The 24989-nt window shown below is 40.1% G+C and overlaps 1 protein-coding gene across 13 annotated transcripts in view; it reads left to right on the top strand.

Annotated features, from left to right (window-relative positions):
- Positions 1-24989, top strand: part of LOC140729065 (adhesion G protein-coupled receptor L3-like) — a 558770-nt gene that overhangs the window by 118419 nt on the left and 415362 nt on the right. For all 13 annotated transcript variants that reach the window (XM_073048349.1, XM_073048350.1, XM_073048353.1 and 10 more), the window contains one exon: positions 2225-2331. The gene's annotated coding sequence lies outside the window, so the exon portion shown is untranslated. The remainder of the gene's footprint in view (positions 1-2224; positions 2332-24989) is intronic.

The raw sequence follows: 24989 nt of genomic DNA, 5'->3' as shown, positions 1-24989 counted from the left end.
GTGTTATCTCAGGGTTTCCAACAACTGAAACCACATTTCTTTGTGCAACATACAAATCTGGGCAGAAGACTTTTCCCTTGATTCCAAACATATGGGCTTTCAGATGGTCATTTTGGGTTGAGGTTATGGGCATTCTCTCCCTTCTGTCCTCTGGAATTTATGACTCTTGACCAAGTTTAGATCAATATTTGTAATGAAGTCTAAGCAATTCTGGTGAAAACCAATGAGGGGTAATGTAAAGGTCTTTTAATGTTGACCTCCTTTACCACTGAGTATAAACAAGTTCAAGTTTATTGTCATAGGCAAGCATTCATATGGTATAAGTGCCATAGAACTAAACTTTTGCAGTAGCACAGTACTTGCACAACAAGGACAAGAACATCAATATACTTGATCAAAATTACAATGAACTTATATAAAAGTAAGCAGTGACACCAGTGCACAACAAAGAAAAATTGAGAAGAAAAAACTGAGTGGTGATGAGAAGATAAATATTTGGATTAGATTTGCCCAACTTTTTGTGAACAGTACATGATTTTTTTGAAAATCGGAACCTCCCACACCTTATTGAGTTACTTTACTTCCTTCGTAGTTCTGATGATGTATCGTTGACCAGAATATTAACTGTGTTTCTCCTTCCATAGAAACACCCTGACCTGCTGAGCCCTCCCAGCATTTTGTTTTCATATTATGAACATTGTTTTATATGCTATTTGTCATTGCAGCTTCAGTAGATAATTTTCTCCAGGTAGTGAGCTCCAGAATTATTCAGTTGGATTCCATTAAATTCCACAGACTTGAGCATTTGTTACCAGATCTTTTTTCCAGGCCGATGGACCATTCTGACTATTCTTGATCAAGTTTATTGACTGTTACTGTATCTTAGGTAGTTTATCATGGCTTTGGAAGTTTATGACTCTTTCAATTTATATTTCACTTGAATTACATCTTCTCTTGTGCAGAATTTTAATGCAGTGGAACTTTGCGCTTCTGATGTGCTTTTGTTTTTAAAATTTAAGCAGTATATTGGCTGTTTTACCATTTTTTGGCAGTACTCTCTATACTTTTATGCATTCCTGACCATTGTATCTTAAAGATTTCCCAAGACTCTGTCAAGATTACTTTAGTCCTCTTATTTCTCACATCGGTTAGTTCTTACACTAGGGAAGATATACAAGCATCTCAAAATTTCACGGTTAATCATCAATCAGTGAAGATATCTTTTCAGTGACGCTGTATTATTTTTAAGTGGGTGGGTTACTTTAGCTTCTGAAATTAAAGCTTGCTGTAACTGTTGGGAGTGGAACTATGTACTGCTTGGCTCTCTACAAGTTCAAATAGAATTTGAATGGAGCTCAACATTGGGCTAGTTGTGACAACCTTAACTGATGAGCACAGTAGCGTAGTGTATTGCTTTACAGCACCGGCTGACTGATTGGGTTCAATACCTGCCATTGCCTGTAAGGAGTTTGCACGTTCTGCCCATGACCTTGTGAGTTTCCTCTGAGTGTACCAGTTTCCTCCCATATACTAAAGACATATAGGTTAGGGCAAGTAAGCGTGTGCATGCTGTGTTGGCGCGGAAAGCATGGCAAGACTTGCGGGCTGCCCTCAGCACATCTCAGACTGTGTTTGTCGTTGATGCAAACAACACATTTCGATGTATATGAGGCAAATAAAGTTGATCTTTAATCTTTTAATGAGATGTTCAGTATCACAAATAATTATTTGATATTGCATGTTGGTGCAAGGACTGAATATATTTAAATACATTCGATGTGAAAAGACACAACTAAACTGCAAAACCAACCACTCGAACATTATGCAGTGTCGGATCCTTGATTGTTAAATTCTCAGATGAAAATAGAACACATTGTCAATGTTTATATTTCACATGCCCCTCGTAATGTGTATGATTGAGTTCTGCACTTGTGTTTTCCATGCATTTTCCATGCATTATTGTTGAAATACAACCTTGCTTTGTATACTACCAATTTTGAGCTAATCGTCAAAATTTGAATTGTATTATTACCAGTAGACATTATAAAGTTTGATTCTTTTCACGTGGAAGGGTATTGGAATATCATTACTGGAATTTATTTCTGTTACAAAAGTTTGTTATTTAGTGTCAATTCTTGACTTAAATTCTCAGATCAAAATAGAACACGTTCACAATATTTACATTTGATTGCTTCTCATCAAGTTTTGCACTTATGTTTTTCAGGTGTTTCTTATCTATCTCAAGACTATTTGACTTCAGTTGCTAAGGAATCGATTTGGTCATTTGGCAGTGACCTTTCTGCATGATTATTTCAATCATTTGGGATTCAGGTCAGTATTACTTATTGGTATGGCATACAAGAAGCTGAGTCTTCTAAATATGATCCCTCTGGAACTGATCTACTGAAGAGAGGGTTAGATTTTAATATTGAATTGGAAAAATAGACAGTGTAGTCTGTAAGCATGCTCTAGGCTCTTAAGTATATCAGAGGTTCTTGCTATAAACTTGTGTGTATAAATTGGCCAAGCAAGGCGAGTTGGAATTACTCTTCATGGTAGCAGGGGAGTTGAGGGAAGTTGATCTCTTTGTTGTTTGATTGGCTGTTGATTTCTCAGTCAAATGTTGCTATGTAGTTCAAGAACTTGGTCTCCTCCAAGTTTCAGTTTATTTGTTCTGGCACTGCATGCTAGTCTCTGTTAATTAAATGTCTCATGAAAACATGCACTTGTACAGTTGAAATTTAACTGGTTCACTGTTGAAATGTAGATGATCCTAAATTATACTGCAGAATTTCACATTCAAGTCTTGCAGCTGAGATGTTTACTTGAACTGTAGGGAACTGTGCCAGCAGGAAGCAATAAGCAATGGTTAAAGGTGCCAACTGTAGTTAGTTATTAAAATCATTGAACAGGGGATTAATCATGCTCAGAAATATTGGGAGCTGATTGAAGATATTTATGTGGCAGAAATATGTTGTTCCTACCTGTCTGTAGTTATCTTCTTGGTATTGATCCCGTTAAGATGGCAAGCATGAGAACTGAATGCATCTGATATTGCTGGAAAATGATTTGAAATGTTCTTGTAAGCTGAGAGAAGACTGGTATTTTATGCAGGTAAATATTCAGTAAATATTTTAAATATTCAGTAAGACTTCTGCAATATAGACTTTATCCCAGTTTCTATGTTCAATAATCAGTTTATACAACATTGTACATTAACATTGTACATTGTACAATATTTACTGTTTCCTTTAGGATAATTTTCCCACCATGATACTTGGAGGGACAACTTAAATCTCGGTCTTTTTATGAGCTTACTTCAGATTTGGCTTATAAAGAACCAGTCTGCTTTTTTATGATATGTAATATCTATTCTCCAGTAAATCTTCCCACGATAGAATACAGCAACAGTAAAATAATGTGATCCATTTAACTGCTAGTTCTTGTGGTGTGCTGGAAGTATGCTTTCAGTTACTGTCTTTGGTGGCAGAGTGAAGATTTAACCATTTGCACGCATGTACCATTTTTCCATGGGCTTAACATTTGCTCTATCAGCTTTGCAAGTTGATTGATAGTACCTTGAACTCGGGGCCCCCAGATTGAATTGATTTGGAAATGACAGGACAATTAATCCATTCAACAAATCTCTGAAAATAAATTAAAATCTCATGAAACCCCCTTTTTACTGGGCGCCTCTGGAAATGCGGCTCTTTAGCCCCTTGCTAATAGCCACTGGATTCCACAGCGGGAAACCCGCCTTTCTCAGTCTTTGTATTTCTATGGCGGGATCCCGTGAGCTTGGGATGTCTCACCCACTCTAACCCTGGTTTGTGTGAATCCTGTGTGATTTACTGTTCCCGGCAAGAAATAGCAGATCATACACTACATACAATTAATCAGAATTATATTTAAGAATGTTAACTTAAGCAAACAGTTATTAAGGGGCAAGAAGGAGCCTGTTATGCTTAAACAATCACATGTGCACGGTAGAGCTCATATCTTGCTCGTCAGTAACGCGCACACTGGACCCACTGTCTGCGTGAAAGCTCACGCCACCTTCCAAAGGGCGCTCCAAATCCATCTAGAACAAACAGGCTCTGCCACAGGAGTATTGGTCTTTCCTCCTCAAAGCCGTTCATCTGCACAAAGCACCTTGTGCCACAGGCACAGCATCCTCCCTCCTGTCTTCTCCCAGCTCCCGCCAACAAAGACCTCGCCACCCAGCATTCTGTAGAACCTTCTCTCAATTCTACCATCCTAACTGGCTGGTACCACATTCCCAAGTTGAACAACAAGTATCATAACTCAGCTCAAACCCAAACAAGCTCAAGCAGAATAGACTGCTGTTACAGAACTGCTAAAATGCAATGCCAACAGTACAGCAGTAAGGATCTTAACCAGGTCATTACACACAGATGGTGGGAATCTAAAGAAAAACTGAAAACTGGAAATGCTCAGCAGGTAAGGACAAATCTGCTGCATATTTCCAGCTTTTTCTGTTTTAAATTTTATAATTAATCCATTCACTTTTGAACAAGGCATTGCATCTGAAATATTGACCTGATAATTTTTTTTTAAAAAATGACAAGGCATGTACTCCCTGTTTGACTTGTTGTTGAATTCTGTGTAGCAACATTATCGGATATCGTACAGCTTCATCTTCATGTTTTTTGCTTGAAGACTGTGCAGCAAAGTAATTAGATCATTGTGTGCAATAAAGGTCATTGTACTGAAGTTTGTTATTCCAGTCTCTCTGTCAACCGCGCAATTCTTAAGCTTTTCGTCACAAAACTGGTGAATGGATGAGCTCCTTTAAACAATATTTTTTGGTTCCTGGGGGATGAATTTGTGATAATCTGACCGCCTATTTTTAATGGACCACATTGAAATTCTAGGCACAGAAACCCTTTCACTTTACAATTCCACTGATTATGGAATACAGAGACCATTTTTAATTTCTGTAGTTAATAATTATTCAATTGACTAAATGACCTTCTGAGAGAAGACAGAAGTTCACTAACAATAAGATTCTAAGTGTAATGGTTGTAAATGGTATAGCCAAGATTGGGTCTGTGAAGATTGCATCAATTAGTCTTCTAGCAAAATGAGGCAAGTGTTTTGAAAGATTTAGGATGGAGATCTGCAGAAGTTGGTGAACATATCTAGGATAAACCTTGAAGGTAGTACTGTTATCGTTCCGAGTAGAGTAACTCTAAGCCATGTGCTAACCTTTTACAATGACAATGAACTTCCAATTAATTTTGTTTTCTTTTCCCTAATTGCCATTTTTCCAGTCTCTTGCCCATTTCAGAGCAACTATGTCAGGAAGATGTATATTTCCGCTGGAGTGACATATCAGCCTTCCTATGCTTGCAAACTCACAGGTTGTTGAGAAGAGCCAAATGTAGGATTGAATGCAGAAGAATTGAATTTGGAGAAGAGAGGAAGGTGATCATTGATCCTTAGGAAGTAATGGAAGAATAGATAACACTTTCACTTCTTGTTACATTATGACATTTAGCTTATAATTCTTATTCAATCCTTTCTACTTTTCCTCATGTCCCATGCCTTTCCTAATCTTTTGTCTTGGTTTTCCTTCATACTGTCAGATCTGAACTTTTGACGCTTCCAGTATACAATCAATTGGCTGGAATATGGGCCCTGATCTTGGTGAGTGGATGTCACCACCAGTTCTCTCATCTACGATACTCACTCGTCCTGCATGTAGCTTGCATGAATCTGTAAAGGACTGGCTGGGCAAAAAGCCAAGGTATCAGGATGGCACCAGGCCTTTGTAATGTAACTGGTCACATGGGTAGGTAGCCATGCCTTGTCTTCAGCCTTGCCTTCTGTCTTAAGTGTCATCTATTTCAATGCTTGATGTTTAATCATGGAATAATGCAACTCAGGAACAGGGCCTTTTTCTGACTGTGGTGCCGACCAAGCTAGTCCCATTTGCCCGCATTTGGCACACAATCCCTCTAAACCCCTCCTATATCTGTGTTCTTATCCAAGTCTACTTTTAAATGTTACTGTACCTGCCTTATCCGCTTCAACTGGCGGTTCATTCCGTGTATACGCAACACTCTACGTGAGGAGGTTGCCTGTCATATCACTTTTAAATATTTCCCCTCTAAACCTATGCCTTCTAATTTTCAGTTGTGTTCAAAAATGAAATAAAATGGGAAAATTTGGCACAAAGTAGGCCATAATGAAAAACTAAAATCTTCATGAGAAATGTTTAAGCGTACTGCTATAAACTTAGGCAGTTTAAAAAGAAACACACACACACAATTTATAGACTCGAGATGCTGGTATCTGGTGCAAAAAATTGCTGGTGGATTATAGTGGGTCGAGCAGGACCCTTGGAGTCAAAGAGGCATCGCTTTGCCCCAGCAGATGCAGCCTGATCTGCTGAGTTTGTCCAGCAGTTTAGTTTTTTGCACTCAATTTATAGATGTCTCTTTCCTTTTGGGCTGCCTTTTGCAGCTGTGAAGTCTCCATTCAGATGGGCGGCTTTGTGCATAGTGCACCAGCTGTGAACTGGTTCAGGATCTGCAATCAGATAAACCAGCGTAAATCATGAACTCCAGCTGCACAAAAATGGACTTTGCAGACACGTTAGCTGACAGAACTCTGGACCATAACCCTTCCATACCCTTCCCATTCATGTACGTATCCAAATCTCTCTTAAATATTGAATTTGAGCTCTCATCCACCACTTCTGCTGGCAGCTTGTTCTACAATCTCTTCACTTTCTGAGTGAAGAGGTTCCCCTTGAATATTTCCCCTTTCACTCTTGAGCTGTGACCTCTATTTCTAGTCTCACCCAACTTCAGTGGAAGAAATCTTGTACTTGCTGGCATGCATTCAGATTGGATTAACCAGGGAACTCTCAGCAACACCTTGGGCATTAGTTTTGCTCTCCTGCCACACTTGGCTTTTAAACCTGCCCAGAGAATTTGTTTTACAAATGCTAAACCAACAGGATGGAGAATCAGATTTATTGACTCTTTTCCCAATCTTGTTAATATGTTGTAGGACTTGCAGCCATTCTGGCTGATTTACAGTGAATGCTCAGCCAAAAAGGATACTTCAATACATCAAGCAACCCCAGATTTGGTGGGTGGGAAATTAATCTCTGATGGAGACATGCAAGTCTGATGGCATCCAGACTCATCACATTGAGCCTGGAAATGACGGATGGGAAGTAAAATGGACTGCCAGTTATTTCTTTGTCATGTTGTGCTATCAATGACAGCTCATGCATTTACTCACCTTAACTCCTGAGACACCTGATAAGCTAGTTCCTGCAATTCTGCACTTTTCCTTTCTCCTGCCTAACCATTTCATCACCCAATTGCAAATGAGAGACGCGCACACACACACACACACACACACACACACACACACACACACACACACACACACACACACACACACACACACACACACACACACACACACACACACACACACACACACACCCTCCTCTCTCTCTCCCCCCCCCCCCCCCCCCCCCACCTGAAAGGACTGCATTGCTTTCATTAAACAAGCTTAGTAAATCAAAAAAACTGGATTGGTCTTTGAAGGATGGTGGACCTTTAGTGTTGACAAAAATGCATTTGTGAATAAATGTATAGGTCCTTTCTCGCTCTATATTTTCCACACTCTCGCTCTCTCTCGCGCTTGATCTGTGTGAAAGTCGTGTGTTGTTTGGATTACAGTGTTCCTTTGGCTCAGTGCTATCTACTGTTCTCAGAGTCAAAATGTCAGAGAGTGGAGCACCAGTCCAGGAGTACAGCTTGAAATCTTGGCTGATATTTTGGCGTATTACTTAGTGACAGGTGCAGCCTTGGTGGTGAAACTATCTACCCTGAGACTGATGGAAAAGATTTTTGGCTGCTTTTGAAAACCTCTTCTGCTATCCCAAGCCAACATTTATCACTCAACAGTGATTGCAAATCTTGTTTATGTGGCACCTTGTAAAACAAGTTGCTTTATAGGAGCAAATAACCAAAACCCTGTCAAAGGTGAATTTTGATGATGGACTTAAAGGTGGGAAGATGTGCTTAAAGAAGAATTTCAGTGTTTAATGTCTTAATGACTGATTACCAGTGAGGATATAACTGGAAGTTATACAAAAATAAGCATTGGAGGACACAGCAGTACCCAAGCATTTTTCAAGCATGGTTGAAGAGAGTTTTCAAAACAAGGGGAATTTTAACATCAAAGTCTTGGTTAACTCTGATTGTTTTTCTCTCTCTCTGTGTAAGCCAACAAGGGCAGAGCTGATGGGATCTCGAGTGGTTAGAGTAGACCATGGCACTCAGAATTCAGATGATTGCAGATTTCTGGAGAATTTAGTGGTGGTCTGTGACAGTGTTGAAGTAGTCAAAGACAGTTGGGAGGCGTGGATACAAGTGTTGTAGCAATCAACTTTTGTGAATAAGCCTGTAGCAGAGTTGAAGTTGGATAATGGTTTCATCGTTCCTGGAATTTAGTTGGAGCTGTACTCCGTGCAGCTGCTATTGGGTGTTGGACTAGCTCATGGACGGAGGAGGGATCGGAGGATCTGATAATAATTTAGGGATGTGTGTTTTATCCTTGTAGCTGAGAAATATGAGGAAGAAAAATATAATTACAGGGGGATAGAAAGTGGATTGCAAAAGGATAGACAAGACTGAAACTAGTGCTCTCCACCTATTTGTGTAGATGTAGAGGGACTTAGAGAGGCGTGTGGTGTGATTCACCATATTGAGGCAGAAAATAAGACTGAAGTGGACAAGGAGATGCTGACCTGCTATTTCAATGGTGTCCCTGACAAGTTGTTTCCAAATCATGGCGGTGGTACAAACCTCATTGAGGATTCAGTCAAGATCATTTAAAATTTCAGAGGTCCATTGCTTTCTGAGAGTATGTTTCCTGTATTGTTAACTTACAGGCTGCATTGCAGTGGATCTTCAGTGGTAATAAACTGGTCCACTTAACCCATGACCCAGAATTGCTTTGTCAAAAGTGCTGAGGCATTCCCTGGGGTTTGGAAGAATTGGAGAAGATCTTACTGAAACTTAGTAAAATTCCAGCAACAAGGAATTTGCAGGGCAGGTGCTTTCTCTGACTGAGGAGTCTAGAACCAGGGTTCACAGTCTCAGAATAAGGAGTAGGTCATTTCAGAGGATAATGAATCTTTGGAATTATCAATCCCTCTGGGGTGAGGAAGATCAGTGGCTGAGTTCATGGATAGATTTCTGGAAGTTTAGGGAATCAAAGGATGGTGTGTAAAAGTAGAGTGGAGCTAAGAAGATTATCCAGGATCTTGATGAATGGCAGGATTTTGGCCAAATCCAGCTCTAATTTCTTCTGTTTTTGTGTTTCTTAGAAACACTCAAAATCTATTAAACCTTAATTTTGAACTAATAAAAAAATGAAAATTCTATTAAAATTTGTGTTCATGACATGAATATTTAACAGTTATTGAAAAATATTTCACTCCTCTCCACTGAAAGAAAGGGAGTTACTACACCTTTGCCAGTTCTAGCCTGGCAAAGAACCTGCAGGCGGATATCCCAGCATAGCCCTGGGGAATCTTCAGAGTGTTGGCTCTCTGCCACCAGAGTATTCGGGAGTCCATTTGTTATTTCCTGACAGCAAAGTGGGTGAGTGCCAATGGATCCTGGTAGACCTGCCAGTACAGTATTCTTCAGGAAGAGCTGTGGTTAGTTTGGGAGTGCAGGTCGTCTTCTGTGTCTGTCCACGGTGACCGCACCTGTGGGGCGCCCTGGATAAAGGAAAGATGCAGTATTGCAAAGTTCTTGATTTCCTTCACTACCTCCACCCTACTCCTTGATGGTATTTCAGAAGCATCAATGTTGTTGCTTCTTGTGCAAATTGACAGAAAATGTATGTGAAATTGTGGAGCCAAGCCCTGGCAGGATTAGACTTGGCCTGACATCAAGGAATAACTATGTGATGCTCACAGGTTGAAAAAGTGTGCCATGCATATGAAATAGCCTTATAGATGAATAGCAAAAGCTGTGGTAGCTCAGCATTTGTACTTTATTGGGTTAGTGTCTTCAGGGGAGAGGGATGAAGAAAAGTATTGTGTTTCCCATGATTACCTTTGGGGGCCTGGGAATATTTACATGGAACTTTTCCACTTGAGGCTGTGTAGGTGGGGTTTCGATTAACTTAGTGCATGGTCTGTGGAAACAATGAATCTTCATGTTTCTGTTATCTTGAAGGAAAGGTAACAAGAACACTCATCTCTGTTGGGCTGAAATTCGAAAGAAAAATTCTGCAGTAATCCGCAGGTCTGTTGAAATTTGACAACAGAAAGCAGGCTTGTGTTTCACGTGTCAATCCTTTTGAAGCTGCCAGTAAGCCAGCTGATAGAGTGAATGGAACAGAGTCAGGATGCGACAGCAGGTGGAAAAGCTGTGGAGAGCAGACTCTTCTCATGGAGCAGCGGGGGTCCTGCGCTTGCCCTGCTGGGATCTCCAAGGGGGCTTATTTTCTGCTGTTGATCTGAGTTTCAAGCTTTACCACAGGAATCTAATTTTATTCAAACAAATAATCTGCTGGAGGAGCTTAGAGGCATTTGTGGGGGAAGGGATTAGACCATAAAATAGAGAAGCAGAGTTAGGCCATTTGGCCCATCAGATCTAATCCACCATTCAGTCATGGCAGATTTTACTTTAGCAACAGTGTGCTGGAGGAACTCAATGGGTCAGGCAGCATTTTGAGGAGTGAAATGGCCAGTCAATGTTTTGAGTGGAGACCTTTCTTCCAGACTATTTTGTATGACCCTCTGTGGGCTTTGAGATCCAGTGCTTTGTATATTGCTACCCTTCCAGAAATCTCTGCGTTTTGGGTCAAAATTCTGTCTTTGTAGAAGATTTGGTCCAAAATATCGACAATAGCTCTCCCCCTTCGGATGCTGCTCAATCTGCTGAGTTCCTCCAGCAGATTGTTTATTGTTCCAGATTTCAGCATCTATAGTGTCTGGTGTCTTCATCTATTTTTCTCCTTCTGTTGGGCAGCTGATTGCAGAACAATGCAGCCATGACTTTTTTCCCTCCACAAACAGAACTTTAAATTAATTTTGTCTGACTGCCAACTATACCTTGTGTCCAATAGTACTTGGATCACTGCTGTTGCTAGTAACAGGCCGTGCAACTGGAGTACTGCCTTCAGCAGCATATGAGTTGATCTTCAAATATGATTTCTTTTCCAAAGTTAATTTTCCTCTTGTCCACCTCCCATTGGAAGCATCACAGCAAATCTGGATAAATAACCATAAGTTTCATCTATTTTTTCTTGAGAACTGTAGTTCATTGTAGATCTAATAACAGAGAATGAGTAATTCAAACACTTAATTGTGCAGCACCATCTGGTGTCTCCTGAGAATTCACAAGACATGTGACCGTTGTCTGGCTCATTCCATATTGAAACTCCCGAGATGTCAAGGGACACTCCAGTGAAAACTACTATCATTGTAATAAAGCTACAATGCAGATGGGGCCTTAAAACTTCAGTTTGGTTCAGGGTCAGAGGCTCGCAGTTTGAAATTAGCAATAGGTTATCAGAAGTGTGATTGTGCGGTGGAAGTGTCTCAGGCCCCCACCATTTGTTTTTGTTCACCATGGGAGTTTATTGGCAAGCGTCCCATCTCCACTCTAAATTATGCGCAATTTACATGGAAAGCTTTCTTCACATCAGAATTAGTTGGATTAATTTGTAATGGTGTCATGTATTTTAGGCTTTTTGAATACATTTATTTCCTCTTTGCATGTCAGACACTAACGTATTGAAAGAAAAAAAATGCACATTATGTTCTTCATGACAGTGACTCTGGGTAAAGGTGGCAGGCGACTGTAGTTTGTGGCTCAGTGGCTTCTCATTTAATTACTTTAATGTTTCACTGCTTTAGGAAGCTGCACTTATGGAGTGCTGTCTTTTGATATTCTCCAGGAGAGAACTGGTCCTGCCAGTACTCTGAGAAGCTACAGTTCTTGTACCTCAGCATCATTGGACCTAATTCCTGAGCCTTTATAGTGGTTTTTTTGCAGGGTTTGAATCTGGAATGAAACTCCATTCCAGAGTTAGGATGTTCCATCTGCTCTGTTTAACACTGACGACCAAATTTCTAACACCATGTAGCCCTTTCATTAATGCCCCTAAACTCTTTAACCTGCCCCACCGATCCAATGCATACTACATACAATTCAGACCAATAGGGACTGATATTCACATAAATTAGTTGCCAATCCAAGCAGAACTGATCCCAGCCCCAAGAATCACAAAGCATAATTGCTCATTCAGCAATAACTGTTAAACTGATTTTTCACCTTAACTTACAGGTATAACCCAAGTCTGGGTGCATAAAAGCAGATGGAATTGGATTAAGGGAATGATGACGTGAGCCAGTTTAAGGCAGCAGTTAACAGTAATAATCTTGGGTGATGAGAAGAACAAACACAGGAGAGATAGTTGTCTGCTGCCCACAAACCAATTCGCAGTCCCTAATTTTTCCAGTTCAGTGTATATTTTCCTGAAAGTACCTTTAGAACTTCCATTTAAAGGACCTGATCATTTCCACTGTTCATCAGTTACTGAGTTCCATGTCATCACTCACTAGCAGTAAAATATGTTTTTCTCTATATCCCTCTTGTACATTCTGTCCAAAAATTTAAATTCATCTATCGCAATCCTCAACCATTTGAAAAGAATATATTAAGGATATGTAAGATAACATAGACTTCCTCCAAAGTCATTTTCCTTGGATATTTTTTCCCTGTAGGGAACACCTTTTGGTCAATATTGAATTTGAGAGTTTTCTAAATAAAGGACTCTTCCTCAGCTGTTTCTTTCACAGCAGCAATCTGACAATAATGCGAAAATAAATTAATGTCATCGTGCATAATTGGTTTGTAAACTTGGTCTGGGGTCACAGCCCCACAATCCACTCCCTATTTAACTGTATCACTTAAAACATCACGGAACTGCCCAGCAACCATGGCCACCCCAGATGAGCTAATGCTGTTCGAAGAAACATTCTTGAGGAGATTTTGTCTGAGGTTTATTTACACTCAGTGGCCACTTTTGTAGATGCTTCTTGTACCTAATGAAGTGGCCACTGTGTGTACATTCGTGGTCTTCTACTGCAGTAGCCCATCCACTTCAAGGTTCAGAGTGTTGTGCATTCAGAGTCACTCCTCTGCACGCCACTGTTGTAATTTGAGATACTGTCACCTTCCTGTCAGCTTGAACTAGTCTAGCTATTCTCCTCTGACTTCTCTCATTAACAAGGTATTTTCACCCACAGGAATGCCACTCACTGTATGTTTTTTTTTGTTTTTCAAACCATTCTCTTTAAACACTAAAGATTGTTGTCCATGAAAATCCCAGGAGATGAACTGTTTCTGAGATACTCAGACCACCTCGTCTGGCAGCAATGATCATTCCACGGACAAAGTCACTGAGATCACATTTCTTCCCCATTCTAATGTTTTGTCTGAACAACTGAACCTCTTGACCATGTCTGCATGCTTTTAGGCATTGAGTTGTTGCCATATGATTGGCTGATTAATATTTGCACTGAAGAGCGGGTGTACCTAATAGTGGTCACTGAGCTGAATTGAATTGACTTTATTTTTTACGTCCTTCACTAAAATGAGAATAAAAATGTGGAATGTGCAAATTATAGTAAATTGTAATAAATAATATGTACAGCAAGGTACACAACTGAACAGGCAATATACAGTAGCTTAGGAATACAATTGTGTCAGTGTGAATTAATCAGTCTGATAGTCTGGTGGAAGAAGCTGTCTTGGAGCCTGTTGGTTCTGGCTTTAATGTTGTGGTACTGTTTCCTGGATGGTAGCAGCTGGAACAATTTGTGGTTGGGGTGACTCGAGTCCCCAATGATCCGCCAGGCCCTTTTTACGCACCTGCCACTATAAACGTCCTGAATAGTGGGAAGTTCACATCCACAAATGCACTGGGCTGTCCACACCACTCTCTGCAGAACCCTGCAATTGAGGGTAGTACATTTCCCATACCAGGCAGTGATATAGCCACATAGCTGTTTTGTACAGACCAGGTAAGATCTGTGGTAATGTGTAGACCAAGGTACTTGAAGCTGTTCACCCTCTCAACCCCAAATCTATTCTGTCTCCTTTCCTCCCATAGTCCACAACCAGCTCCTTTGTTTTTGTGACACTGAGGGAGAAGTTGTTTTCTTGACATCACTGTGTCAGGGTGATGACTTCTTCTCTGTAGGCTGTCTTGTCATTATTTGAGATTAGGCCAATCAATTTAGTATCATCTGCAAATTTAATTAGCAGATTGGAGCTGTGGGTGGTGACACAGTCATGGGTATACAGGGAGTAAAGGAGGGGGCTTGGGACAAAGCGAGTGTAGTAATGGACATAATTCAAATATTCCAAGTGTTTCTGCTGTCTATCAATCCATTCCTCGATGTGCTTCTATTCATCCTGTACAATTCATTTAATGAGCAGTGCAGTGAGTGAAGTATTGAGCGCAGGCTGTATTGCATATATAGGTAGAAGTTTTCTGGGATTTGTTGAAATTTAATGATAAAACGAGGTATTTTGTTGTTCTTTTTGACTTTAGTTCCCCTTTTAAAATTGATTTCCACTATACTTCTCCAAACTCCCATGGAAGCTTTCCTTTTCTCAAGCATCGTGTTCCTTTTTAAAGTGGAACTACATCTCACCCACTTACAAAAGCCTGTACTTGAACTAGTTGTACACTTCACTCCAATTATCATCTCAGCTAAATTCTCCCATTGCACTGAAGTTCTGGAATACATGAGCTTGGCACTCCACTCTCCTCCAATTGTTTCTCAGGCATTACTATACTCTTTTTGGCCCATTGGTGCTCAAATACAAGAATTACCCTGGTGCACTGTGTTCTTTCTCAACCGTGTCACATCTTGGCACTGGCAAGTGTGCAGATCTCCTTGTTGCTTTTCTCTGTAGAACTTCTCTCGTCTTTGGTATCAAATTATCTTCAGCAATGTCTCCTCATCCTTCATTATGCTGTTCTTGGCCCATGCATTACAGATCTCTTCTTAGCTGGGAGGTCAACTGTCGCTCTTGTCCTTTCTATAGCCATATCCTCTCTTTCAATGTCATAAATCACAGGCAAATGCTGAATTTCCATACCAAAGTTGATGGACTTCCATCAACCTTCCTGCCCTTAGGATCATTCTTTTAAGCAAGCCAGAACATTTTTTTTGTGAATACGGAGGAGACTAACCTTAACTCTGGCAACTGCTGCATTGGTAGTAATGTTGTGTCTATGTTTTGTAAAGTCATTGCAATTAAGTTTCCAACAATAAATTTCTTGAAGTGTGTGCAATGCTGTTGAGATTTAATTTAGGGAGTTATCTTTTTAGTAGCAAGTGACTTCCATGAGTTTATGCTGCTTGCTTGATCTTTGTATTAATTTAAACAATAAAAACATCCTTTATACACCCTGTAGACTTGTGTCAAATTGCTGACAATAGTTTTGGGAGTTACCTGCATGCAAGACTGCTGACATTTTCACTGATTAATGACACTGGCACTTGTAGCTTCATCTTTATTATCACTGCAAAATTTAGATCAATTTTAACAAGGTTTGCCCAATTAAATTTCTTGTTAATGTTGGCCAATTACCACACCTTGAATCCCCAACAAGAATGTAGACAGTGGAGTAGTGGGTCTGTTAAAGGTTGCTGTGGTTGTCTGTACCTTTTGGGAATGTTTGGTGCCTGTTACTTTGGTAACCTGGATGTTCTGTAACTGATCCAGTTTTATGATAAACCCATCATACTGCAAGCATTCTTAAATGGAGCAGCTATAAGAGGACATCAGCATATTTTATGGGCTAATTCCTGATGGACAGAATTTAATGCATCAAGCAACTGAAAATAATAGGGTGCCAGACACTTTCTTAATGAATTCCTGCAGGAGTATCATGAGTCTTATGAACTCATTAGCATAATTTTGGGAAGTCCCTAAGGTTCATACACAACTTTCTTCACTGTGTGTGGTGGATCTGAGGTAGTTAATGTGATCAGCGCACTCTCTTCCACAGGTGGAGAAGCTGGTTGTTGACAAGGTGGGTGTGTAGTTTGTGAGATTGTTCACTTATTCTGCCTGATAGCAAGACCTCCTGTGTGATCCTGATGCATGGATTTGAGTTTCTCAATCCTATCTTGAATGCACTTTCTTCACTTTGAGTGGTCGAGGGCCAGGAATTTCTAGATTCCTTGCTTTTCTTCAAGGAAGCTCTGAGCGTATCCTTGAATGGCTCTGCATGTGAAGTAATATCCTCCTGTATGATTGTGTCTGTTTTGGGGCTCTGGTGCCAGACATGTGAATGATGTGCCCTGCCTACCTTAAACATCTGAGTGTTACTACAGACTTACTATGGTCATTATTGGACTGGGAGTAAACACTGATGGTGGTTTGCTTCTTGTTCAGGTGTATTTGGGAATTTGCATTTGTTGCATTTTTAAATAATTCTAATCTCACTGTGATTAATATTTCTTGACCTCTATCGCAGACCAGATGTGAAACCTTTGTCTCCCCTATTCACAGATATTCCATTGTCCTACCAATCCTTCCTTGCAATTTTAATGTCTTTTGAAGGTCTTTGCTCTGAAACATTGACTGTTGTTCTTTCCCCAGATACTGACTGACCTGCTGACTGTTTACAGAATTTTCAGGTTTATTAAAGCAAGTCATTCCATCTGTTTTTCCAACCAAAAAGAAAACAGTCCTATTGTCTACCCCTTTCCCTCCACAATGCTGCCTGACCCAGAGTTTCTTCAGCAGTTTTTTTTTAATGTGTCAGTTTTCAGCAAAGATTCATACAGCATAGAAGCAGAACTTCTGACCAAGATGGCATCTAAACTAGTCTCACTCGCTGGAGTTTGCTGAAATTTTTCCTAAACGTATCTCTGTCCACGTACCCTTTAAAGGTCATTAATGCACTTGCCTCAACCACTTCCTTTGGCAGTTCCTTCCAGATAGCCTAGTGGGATGAAAATGTTGCTGCTGAGATTCCAATTAAATTCCTCTTCTTCTCCCAGAAACCACTGTTCTCTAGTTCTTGATTCTCCAACCCTGGGTAGGAGACTAGGACAGTAAAGGTTGAATCACAGAGCTTTGGTTCTGAGTATAAATGTTAGGGAATGAGCTGTAACCCCATGTTAGGATTGAGAGTTCCGAACTGGACAGTAATGCTCAGAGGGGATTGATCAGAGCCATGGACATGGCGAATCTGTAACTGGATATTAACCCTGGCCATTTTCAACAAGGAAATGTACACAATTCATCTGTAGTTGTAAGTTTAAAAAAACTGTCGATGCTGAAAATTTGAAATGTAAACAGGAAGAGTGCTAGAAATGGTGTTCGGTGGAGTGGATTAGAGAACAAGGTGAGTTTTGACAAATTTGGATTGTTTCCTCTAGAGTGGTGGGGGCGGAGGGAAGATGGGATGGACGTTTACAAAATTGAAAGGCAAAGATACAGTTTGGTAGCTGGTATCTAAAAGAGGGCAGGCATTTAAGGTGAGTGGGGGATGTGATGTTACAGTGTTGGGTATCTGGAATGTGCTGTCAGGGATGATTGTGTAGGCAGAGGGGATTAGTTAGGCATTTAATTGCTATTTTAATTAGTTCAGCACAATATTGTGGGCCTGTTCCTTCTATGTGAAGGGTCTCGGACATGAAGTCTTAACTGTTTCTATTCCGACAGCTGCTGTCTGTTTTCTGGAGTTTCTGTTTTCTTCCAGTATTGGTGTTCTGCCTAAGCAGTGCTGCTGCTGCTCTCACCATGGTTTTACAACATGTTCTCTTCTCCACCTGTTCAAAAGCTCAGTAGTAATTGCCACAATCAGTAATGCAAATTGGGCCCAGCCCTAGCAAAGCTCAGTTTAATAATGTTGTTGCCTTGCGTTTGTTGAACAAGAGGGCTAGCTGCTAATGGGAGTGGAACTGGATTATTTTACCTTTGCCATTGTTGACCTAAGGTGGGAGAAAAAAGAACAAAGTGCAAATGTAATCATTTGCAAATAATTTCTGCCTTTCTCTGGAGTACAAAATTGATGGTTGTTGTGGAAATACTGACTTTCAATAGCTGTCCGGGGAAGCGATAGGCTTTATTTGAGTACAAATATTTAATTTCTGCTGCAAGCTTTTTAAGAAGCCTGTAGAGCAGTAACCAGACAAAGGAATTGTTTGAAAAGGCGCCTTCTCCTGCACTGCCTAGTGAGGAAGGACTGAAATCCAGGCATTTAGCCTGAAAGAAAATAGCAGTCTTTTGTTAGTAAATGCCAACTATTCCGGCATTTATGCATCTGTTCCAGGGTTTTTTGATTGTTGCATGTACTCTCAAAACAAAATTGATCTTAAAGTGCCATTGCTTTCTATTATTTAGTTACCACTCCTGCTGAGAGAACTTAAAAGGTAAGTCATTGCTGAGATGGAATATATGAAGCCTATCATTGTTTTGGATTGTGAATAGGTGAGTTATGCCAGGAATGTGAAGGAGGAAATTACTCATGAGTGGCAGGTCATTGGTGAATTATAGCAGTCACTTACAAGTGAGATGTCAGCTGTGCTTTTCTTTTGCAGGACTAGTTTTGTGTTTACTTGGTGATTTCTTCACTTTGATCTTTCTTTACCACTCCTCCTTTCTCCTGCAGTAATGTTGAGCTTCTGCATGTAACACTTTGATAAGATATTTTTGCGCATTTTGCCTGAGCTTTCACCTTGGCACTGTGCCAGCTCTTTCCAGTACTTGTCCTGCAGCGGACTGAAGTAAAAGGGAGAAATAACCCTAATGTACCATGTCCAATTTGCTCCGATTGGCTGCGGAATATGTTCAGAATTTTGCAAGTGTGAATTGTTCTTCGGCACCAACCTGTCACTAGAATTCTAAATCCAGTTGGATGTGTTTCAACGTAAGCCTTGCTGATGAATCAATCTATCTTCCCCAATTCCTCATCTCACTTTGTGTTACTGATCGGCAAAGATGCCGACAAAAGAAAGTAGAAACACTTTAATAATTTCTTATCCCTCTAGATATTGCATTATGTACTTTTTCAATTTAGTGCTTGAAAGCTGTTGGATGATGGAAAAAGTTTAGAAATCCTGATTAGGAGGTGGTTGTCATTTTTTTCCGCACCTTGTGGCACATTGGGCGGCACTTTTGCTGTGTCTGTAACATGAGCTTTTTTCACAAGGCCGAGTTGCTCGCTGAACAGATGTAAGTGTGCGAGAAGTCGGCCGGATTCGAACTCGGGACCATTCACCTCCAAGTCCAGTGCTGATGCCAGTATATTGCCGGCTGGTTGAACTAGGGGGTTAAATGAAGCTGGAAATTAGAAATGAGATTGGAAGCTTGGGCACCCACACAAATCTGTTTCCCTTCAGTAACCCAATGGTGCCAGCAAGTTGAAATAGGCTGAGTGCCACGTGATTGAATTGGACCAACCTTTGGAGCAAATAATTTTAATCATAGTTTAGCATTGCTCCAAAGATTTCTACTTTCTGAATGAAAAAAATATTTGGAGATTGTTTACATGACCAAGGACTACTTAAGGCTACTGAAACTGCTTTAGCAGTTTAGGAGAATTAGCTGAGTCTGAATTATTAAAGGTATGCAGTGGGATAAGGTCTCATTTTGTGGTTCTTAAGGAGGCTTGAACCGAGCTTCTTCTACTCTTTCCCATTGAATTGAAGGAGATAATGCTCTTTAAGTTTTGGATTGCTGCTGTTATGTGGAATACCATGTCTTTTTGTTCAGCTTCGTTTTTAAAGTTGGAATCTAAATCATTTAAATGTTAGAAGCCGTTGAAACAAAACAGTATTTCCAAACACTTGGTTTGGAAATAATCCACTGCAGCAAAATGGTGATCTCATTGCTGAGATTACATTGTTTTCTCCTTCTCTATTATGTTATTATCTGTTATCCTTTTGATAGCTCTATCTACTGGTTTAAATTGAACACCTGCGTGGCTGAGAGTTTTCTTCCAAAGGGCATTGTCCCAGTAAATAACTTTTTATTCTCCTCCCACACCCATGTTTTATTTTGGCTCTGACAATGGTACTGTGGAATTTACAGATGAGCTCAGTTTGAAGTCTTTATAATTCATTTCTGATGCAGAAGAAGAAAATCTACAAACATTCTCAGTGCAGGAATGATTGAGCTGCAGACGATTTTGATATGGGTTGTGTACTCGACATCCACTTTGCTAAGCTTCAAAATAACAATCTCATTTCTCATTTCCTCTCCTGATTCTGAATGTGTGTCAGGGTATAATGCTGTAGCCTCCTTGTCTGCATAGCTTACCATACAGATAGCATGATTATCAATTTGTTGCATATTCTATTTTTGATTTGAAGGAGCCTCTTGAAATCTCCTTGCTTTATAAGTGATGAGGTTATTATACTTAATGCGAGTGATGATGCTTGTCTAAACTGATCGATTTCAATCTGCCACGCTGGTTTATCCATGAGTTAAAGTTGTGTAACTGCATCGGTGCTTGAGATAGCAAAGCAAACCGAATATGTTTTTAAATGCCCATTTCTTTTTCAATAAGCCATAATACAAAGAAAATTGGGACTGAACAGTTGTATTAAGAGCTATGCATTAGTAAAGAACAGCTGGCCAACTTGAATAGGTTGTAATGAGCTGGTAAAGATGCAATGGGGAAAACGTTTTGAGTCCTGGAACCTCAAGATAATTATGCACAGCTTTGGAAATATAAAGTAGTTACTTAACATTTATAACGCCGGAAGAAAGTATTTGTTGTTGATGTTTTCTGCTTCTGCATCACTTTCTCCCAATCTTTTCTTTCCACATACCATGTGCTTTATCCTTCCTCGTTCTCTGCTTTCCATCCTAGCAGTTCCCAGAATAATCTTGGTAACTAAAACCTGGGTTTTGCAACTCCAAAACATAAAACTGTGGAATGGGTGTACATCAATTTTCAACATTATTCTTCTGGATCTGTTGGCATCCTGAACAGTGCACGATGAACTTCAATGGGCAATGTGGATCATAATGTGAGAGTGCTAACTGTCACCATTTCTTTATATTATGGAAAGCTGCCTCTCACTGCTTTGCCCATTACCATTTTTTCCTGATTCATAGTAATGCAGCTCAATTGTGCCCATGTCTGTTGTTTCCATTGATACAGCTATTTTAAATGCTCTTTTAATTGTAAGCTGTGCTTCAGTTAGAAGCCCTCACTGAACAGACAATGGTCAGACAATCTCCTGAATTCAGCTACATGCTCTGAAATAGACTGCCTTTCTCTTCGATTCTGCTTTGATTCTAAATGTTCTTACATATATAACCATATAACAATCACAGCACGGAAACAGGCCATTCCGGCCCTCCTAGTCCGTGCCGAACTCTTAATCTCACCTAGTCCCACCTACCCGCACTCAGCCCATAACCCTCCACTCCTTTCCTGTCCATATACCTATCCAATTTTACCTTAAATGACACAACTGAACTGGCCTCTACTACTTCTACAGGAAGCTCATTCCACACAGCTATCACTCTCTGAGTAAAGAAATACCCCTCGTGTTTCCCTTAAACTTTTGCCCCCTAACTCTCAAATCATGTCCTCTCGTTTGAATCTCCCCTACTCTCAATGGAAACAGCCTATTCACGTTAACTCTATCTATCCCTCTCAACATTTTAAATAACTCGATCAAATCCCCCCTCAACCTTCTACGCTCCAATGAATAGAGACCTAACTTGTTCAACCTTCCTCTGTAACTTAAGTGCTAAAACCCAGGTAACATCCTAGTAAATCGTCTCTGCACTCTCTCTAATTTATTGATATCTTTCCTATAATTCGGTGACCAGAACTGTACACAATATTCCAAATTTGGCCTTACCAATGCCTTATACAATTTTAACATTACATCCCAACTTCTGTACTCAATGCTCTGATTTATAAAGGCCAGCGTTCCAAAAGTCTTCTTCACCACCCTATCTACATGAGACTCCACCTTCAGGGAACTATGCACTGTTATTCCTAGATCTCTCTGTTCCACTGCATTCCTCAATGCCCTACCATTTACCCTGTATGTTCTATTTGGATTATTCCTGCCAAAATGTAGAACCTCACACTTCTCAGCATTAAACTCCATCTGCCAACATTCAGCCCATTCTTCTAACCGGCATAAATCTCCCTGCAAGCTTTGAAAACCCACCTCATTATCCACAACACCTCCTACCTTAGTATCATCAGCATACTTACTAATCCAATTTACCACCCCATCATCCAGATCATTTATGTATATTACAAACAACATTGGGCCCAAAACAGATCCCTGAGGCACCCCGCTAGTCACCGGCCTCCATCCTGATAAACAATTATCCACCACTACTCTCTGGCATCTCCCATCTAGCCACTGTTGAATCCATTTTATTACTCCAGCATTAATACCTAACGACTGAACCTTCTTAACTAACCTTCCATGTGGAACTTTGTCAAAGGCCTTGCTGAAGTCCATATAGACTACATCCACTGCCTTACCCTCGTCAACATTCCTCGTAACTACTTCAAAAAATTCAATAAGGTTTGTCAAACATGACCTTCCACGCACAAATCCATGCTGGCTACTCCTAATCAGATCCTGTCTATCCAGATAATTATAAATACTATCTCTAAGAATACTTTCCATTAATTTACCCACCACTGATGTCAAACTGACAGGTCTATAATTGCCAGGCTTACTTCTAGAACCCTTTTTAAACAATGGAACCACATGAGCAATACGCCAATCCTCCGGCACAATCCCCATTTCTAATGACATCTGAAAGATCTCCGTCAGAGCTCCTGCTATCTCTACACAAACTTCCCTCAAGGTCCTGGGGAATATCCGGTCAGGACCTGGAGATTTATCCACTTTTAAATTTCTTAAAAGTGCCAGTACTTCCACCTCTTTAATTGTCATAGGTTCCATAACTTCCTTACTTGTTTCCCACACCTTACACCATTCAATATCCTTTTCCTTAGTGAATACCGAAGAGAAGAAATCGTTCAAAATCTCTCCCATCTCCCTCGGCTCCACACACAGCTGACCACCCTGATTCTCTAAGGGACCAATTTTATCCCTCACTATCCTCTTGCTTTTAATATAACTGTAGAAGCCTTTCGGATTTACTTCCACCTTATTTGCCAAACCAAACTCGTAACTTCTTTTAGCTTTTCTAATCTCTTTCTTAAGTTTCCTTTTACATTCTTTATATTCCTCAAGCAATTCCTTTACTCCATGCTGCCTATATCTATTGTAGACATCCCTCTTTTTTCGAACCAAGTTTCTAATATCCCTTGAAAACCATGGCGCTTTCTAACCTTTAACCTTTCCTTTCAACCGAACAGGAACATAAAGATTCTGTACCCTCATAATTTCACCCTTAAATGACCTCCATTTCTCTATTACATCCTTCCCATAAAACAACTTGACCCAATCCACTCTCTCTAAATCCCTGTGCATCTCCTCAAAGTTAGCCTTTCTCCAATCAAAAATATCAACTCTAGGTCCAGTCCTGTCCTTCTCCATAATTATATTGAAGCTAATGCTATTGTGATCACTGGACCCGAAGTGCTCCCCAACACATACACCTGTCAGCTGACCTATCGCATTCCCTAACAGGAGATCCAACACTGCCCCATCTCTAGTCGGTACTTCTATGTATTGTTGCAAAAAACTATCCTGCACACATTTCACAAACTCTAAACCATCCAGCCCTTTTACAGAATGAGCTTCCCAATCTATGTGTGGAAAATTAAAATCTCCCACAATCACCACCTTGTGTTTAGTGCAAATATCTGCTGTCTCCTTACACATTTGCTCTTCCAACTCGCGCTCCCCAATAGGTGGCCTATAATACACTCCTATCAGTGTTACTACACCTTTCCCATTCCTCAATTCCACCCAAATAACCTCCCTAGAGGAGCTCTGTAATCTATCCTTCCAAAGCACCTTCATGATATCAGTAAAGCTTATTTTTGCTGGTTTGGTTGGGATAGTTAAACCTCTAAGCAAACTTTATGCTCTTAATGCACTCAGTAAAAGTGCCACACACTTGTTGGCTATTTCATTTGCTTCAAAAACAGCCCAGTTCACTCAGTGTACATATTTACCTGATACTCTTTATGAACCCATAACTTTGTCTGTTTACTCTCTTTTTGAAAAAAAATTTGATTGTTTTTCTCTTTTTCGCTATCCTGAAGAGATGCAAGCTGTGTTGCTTTTTTAACCCAAATATCTCATTGCACTTCAACAGATCGGCAGTTGTCTTGGGTTCATTTAAAACTTGCTCTTTGCTGCTGTTAGGTTTTGGAATTTCAAAACGTAAAAAGAACCAAGTTAAGTACACAGAACCAGGAATAACTCATACATTCTTAGTTTTACTGTTAGTGAGACGTGCACGTATGACGTGGTTGTAATGACGTATACCATTCGCGTACTTTTATGTATAACCCATAATGGATAATTAAATAAAGGCTTAATTAACAGTATATTTTCAGTATTTCTCAAATATTACTGAGATGTTAAAAACAGAACAAATGAGCTGAATGGCTGGTGGCTCTCTGTGGTTTGGATTAACACCTCAAGTCACTATGAGAAGCTGGAGTGAAAGTCTGACCAGCCAGCCTCCCACTTACCGCCAATATCTAAGAAAGTCAGAAATAGGAGCTACACAGGACCATAAGGGCTGTTACCCTGTTGCACTGTATATTAAAATCATGGCTGACCATTTACCTGACTGCCATTTCCTTGCCTTAGGTTTTGGTTCTCAATATGTCGAGAAATTTTTCAATCTGTTTGAAATTATCTTGGTCATTGAAACTTCATACCACTTTCAGAAGCAGAATTTCCGCTGTTTACCATCCATCTAAAGTCTAAATTTGAAATGACTGGAGCTTTTTGTACTTCC

The sequence above is a fragment of the Hemitrygon akajei genome, chromosome 6 (genome assembly GCF_048418815.1).
Source record: "Hemitrygon akajei chromosome 6, sHemAka1.3, whole genome shotgun sequence".
NCBI lineage: Eukaryota > Metazoa > Chordata > Chondrichthyes > Myliobatiformes > Dasyatidae > Hemitrygon > Hemitrygon akajei.
This window is presented reverse-complemented; position numbering and strand designations above follow the sequence as displayed.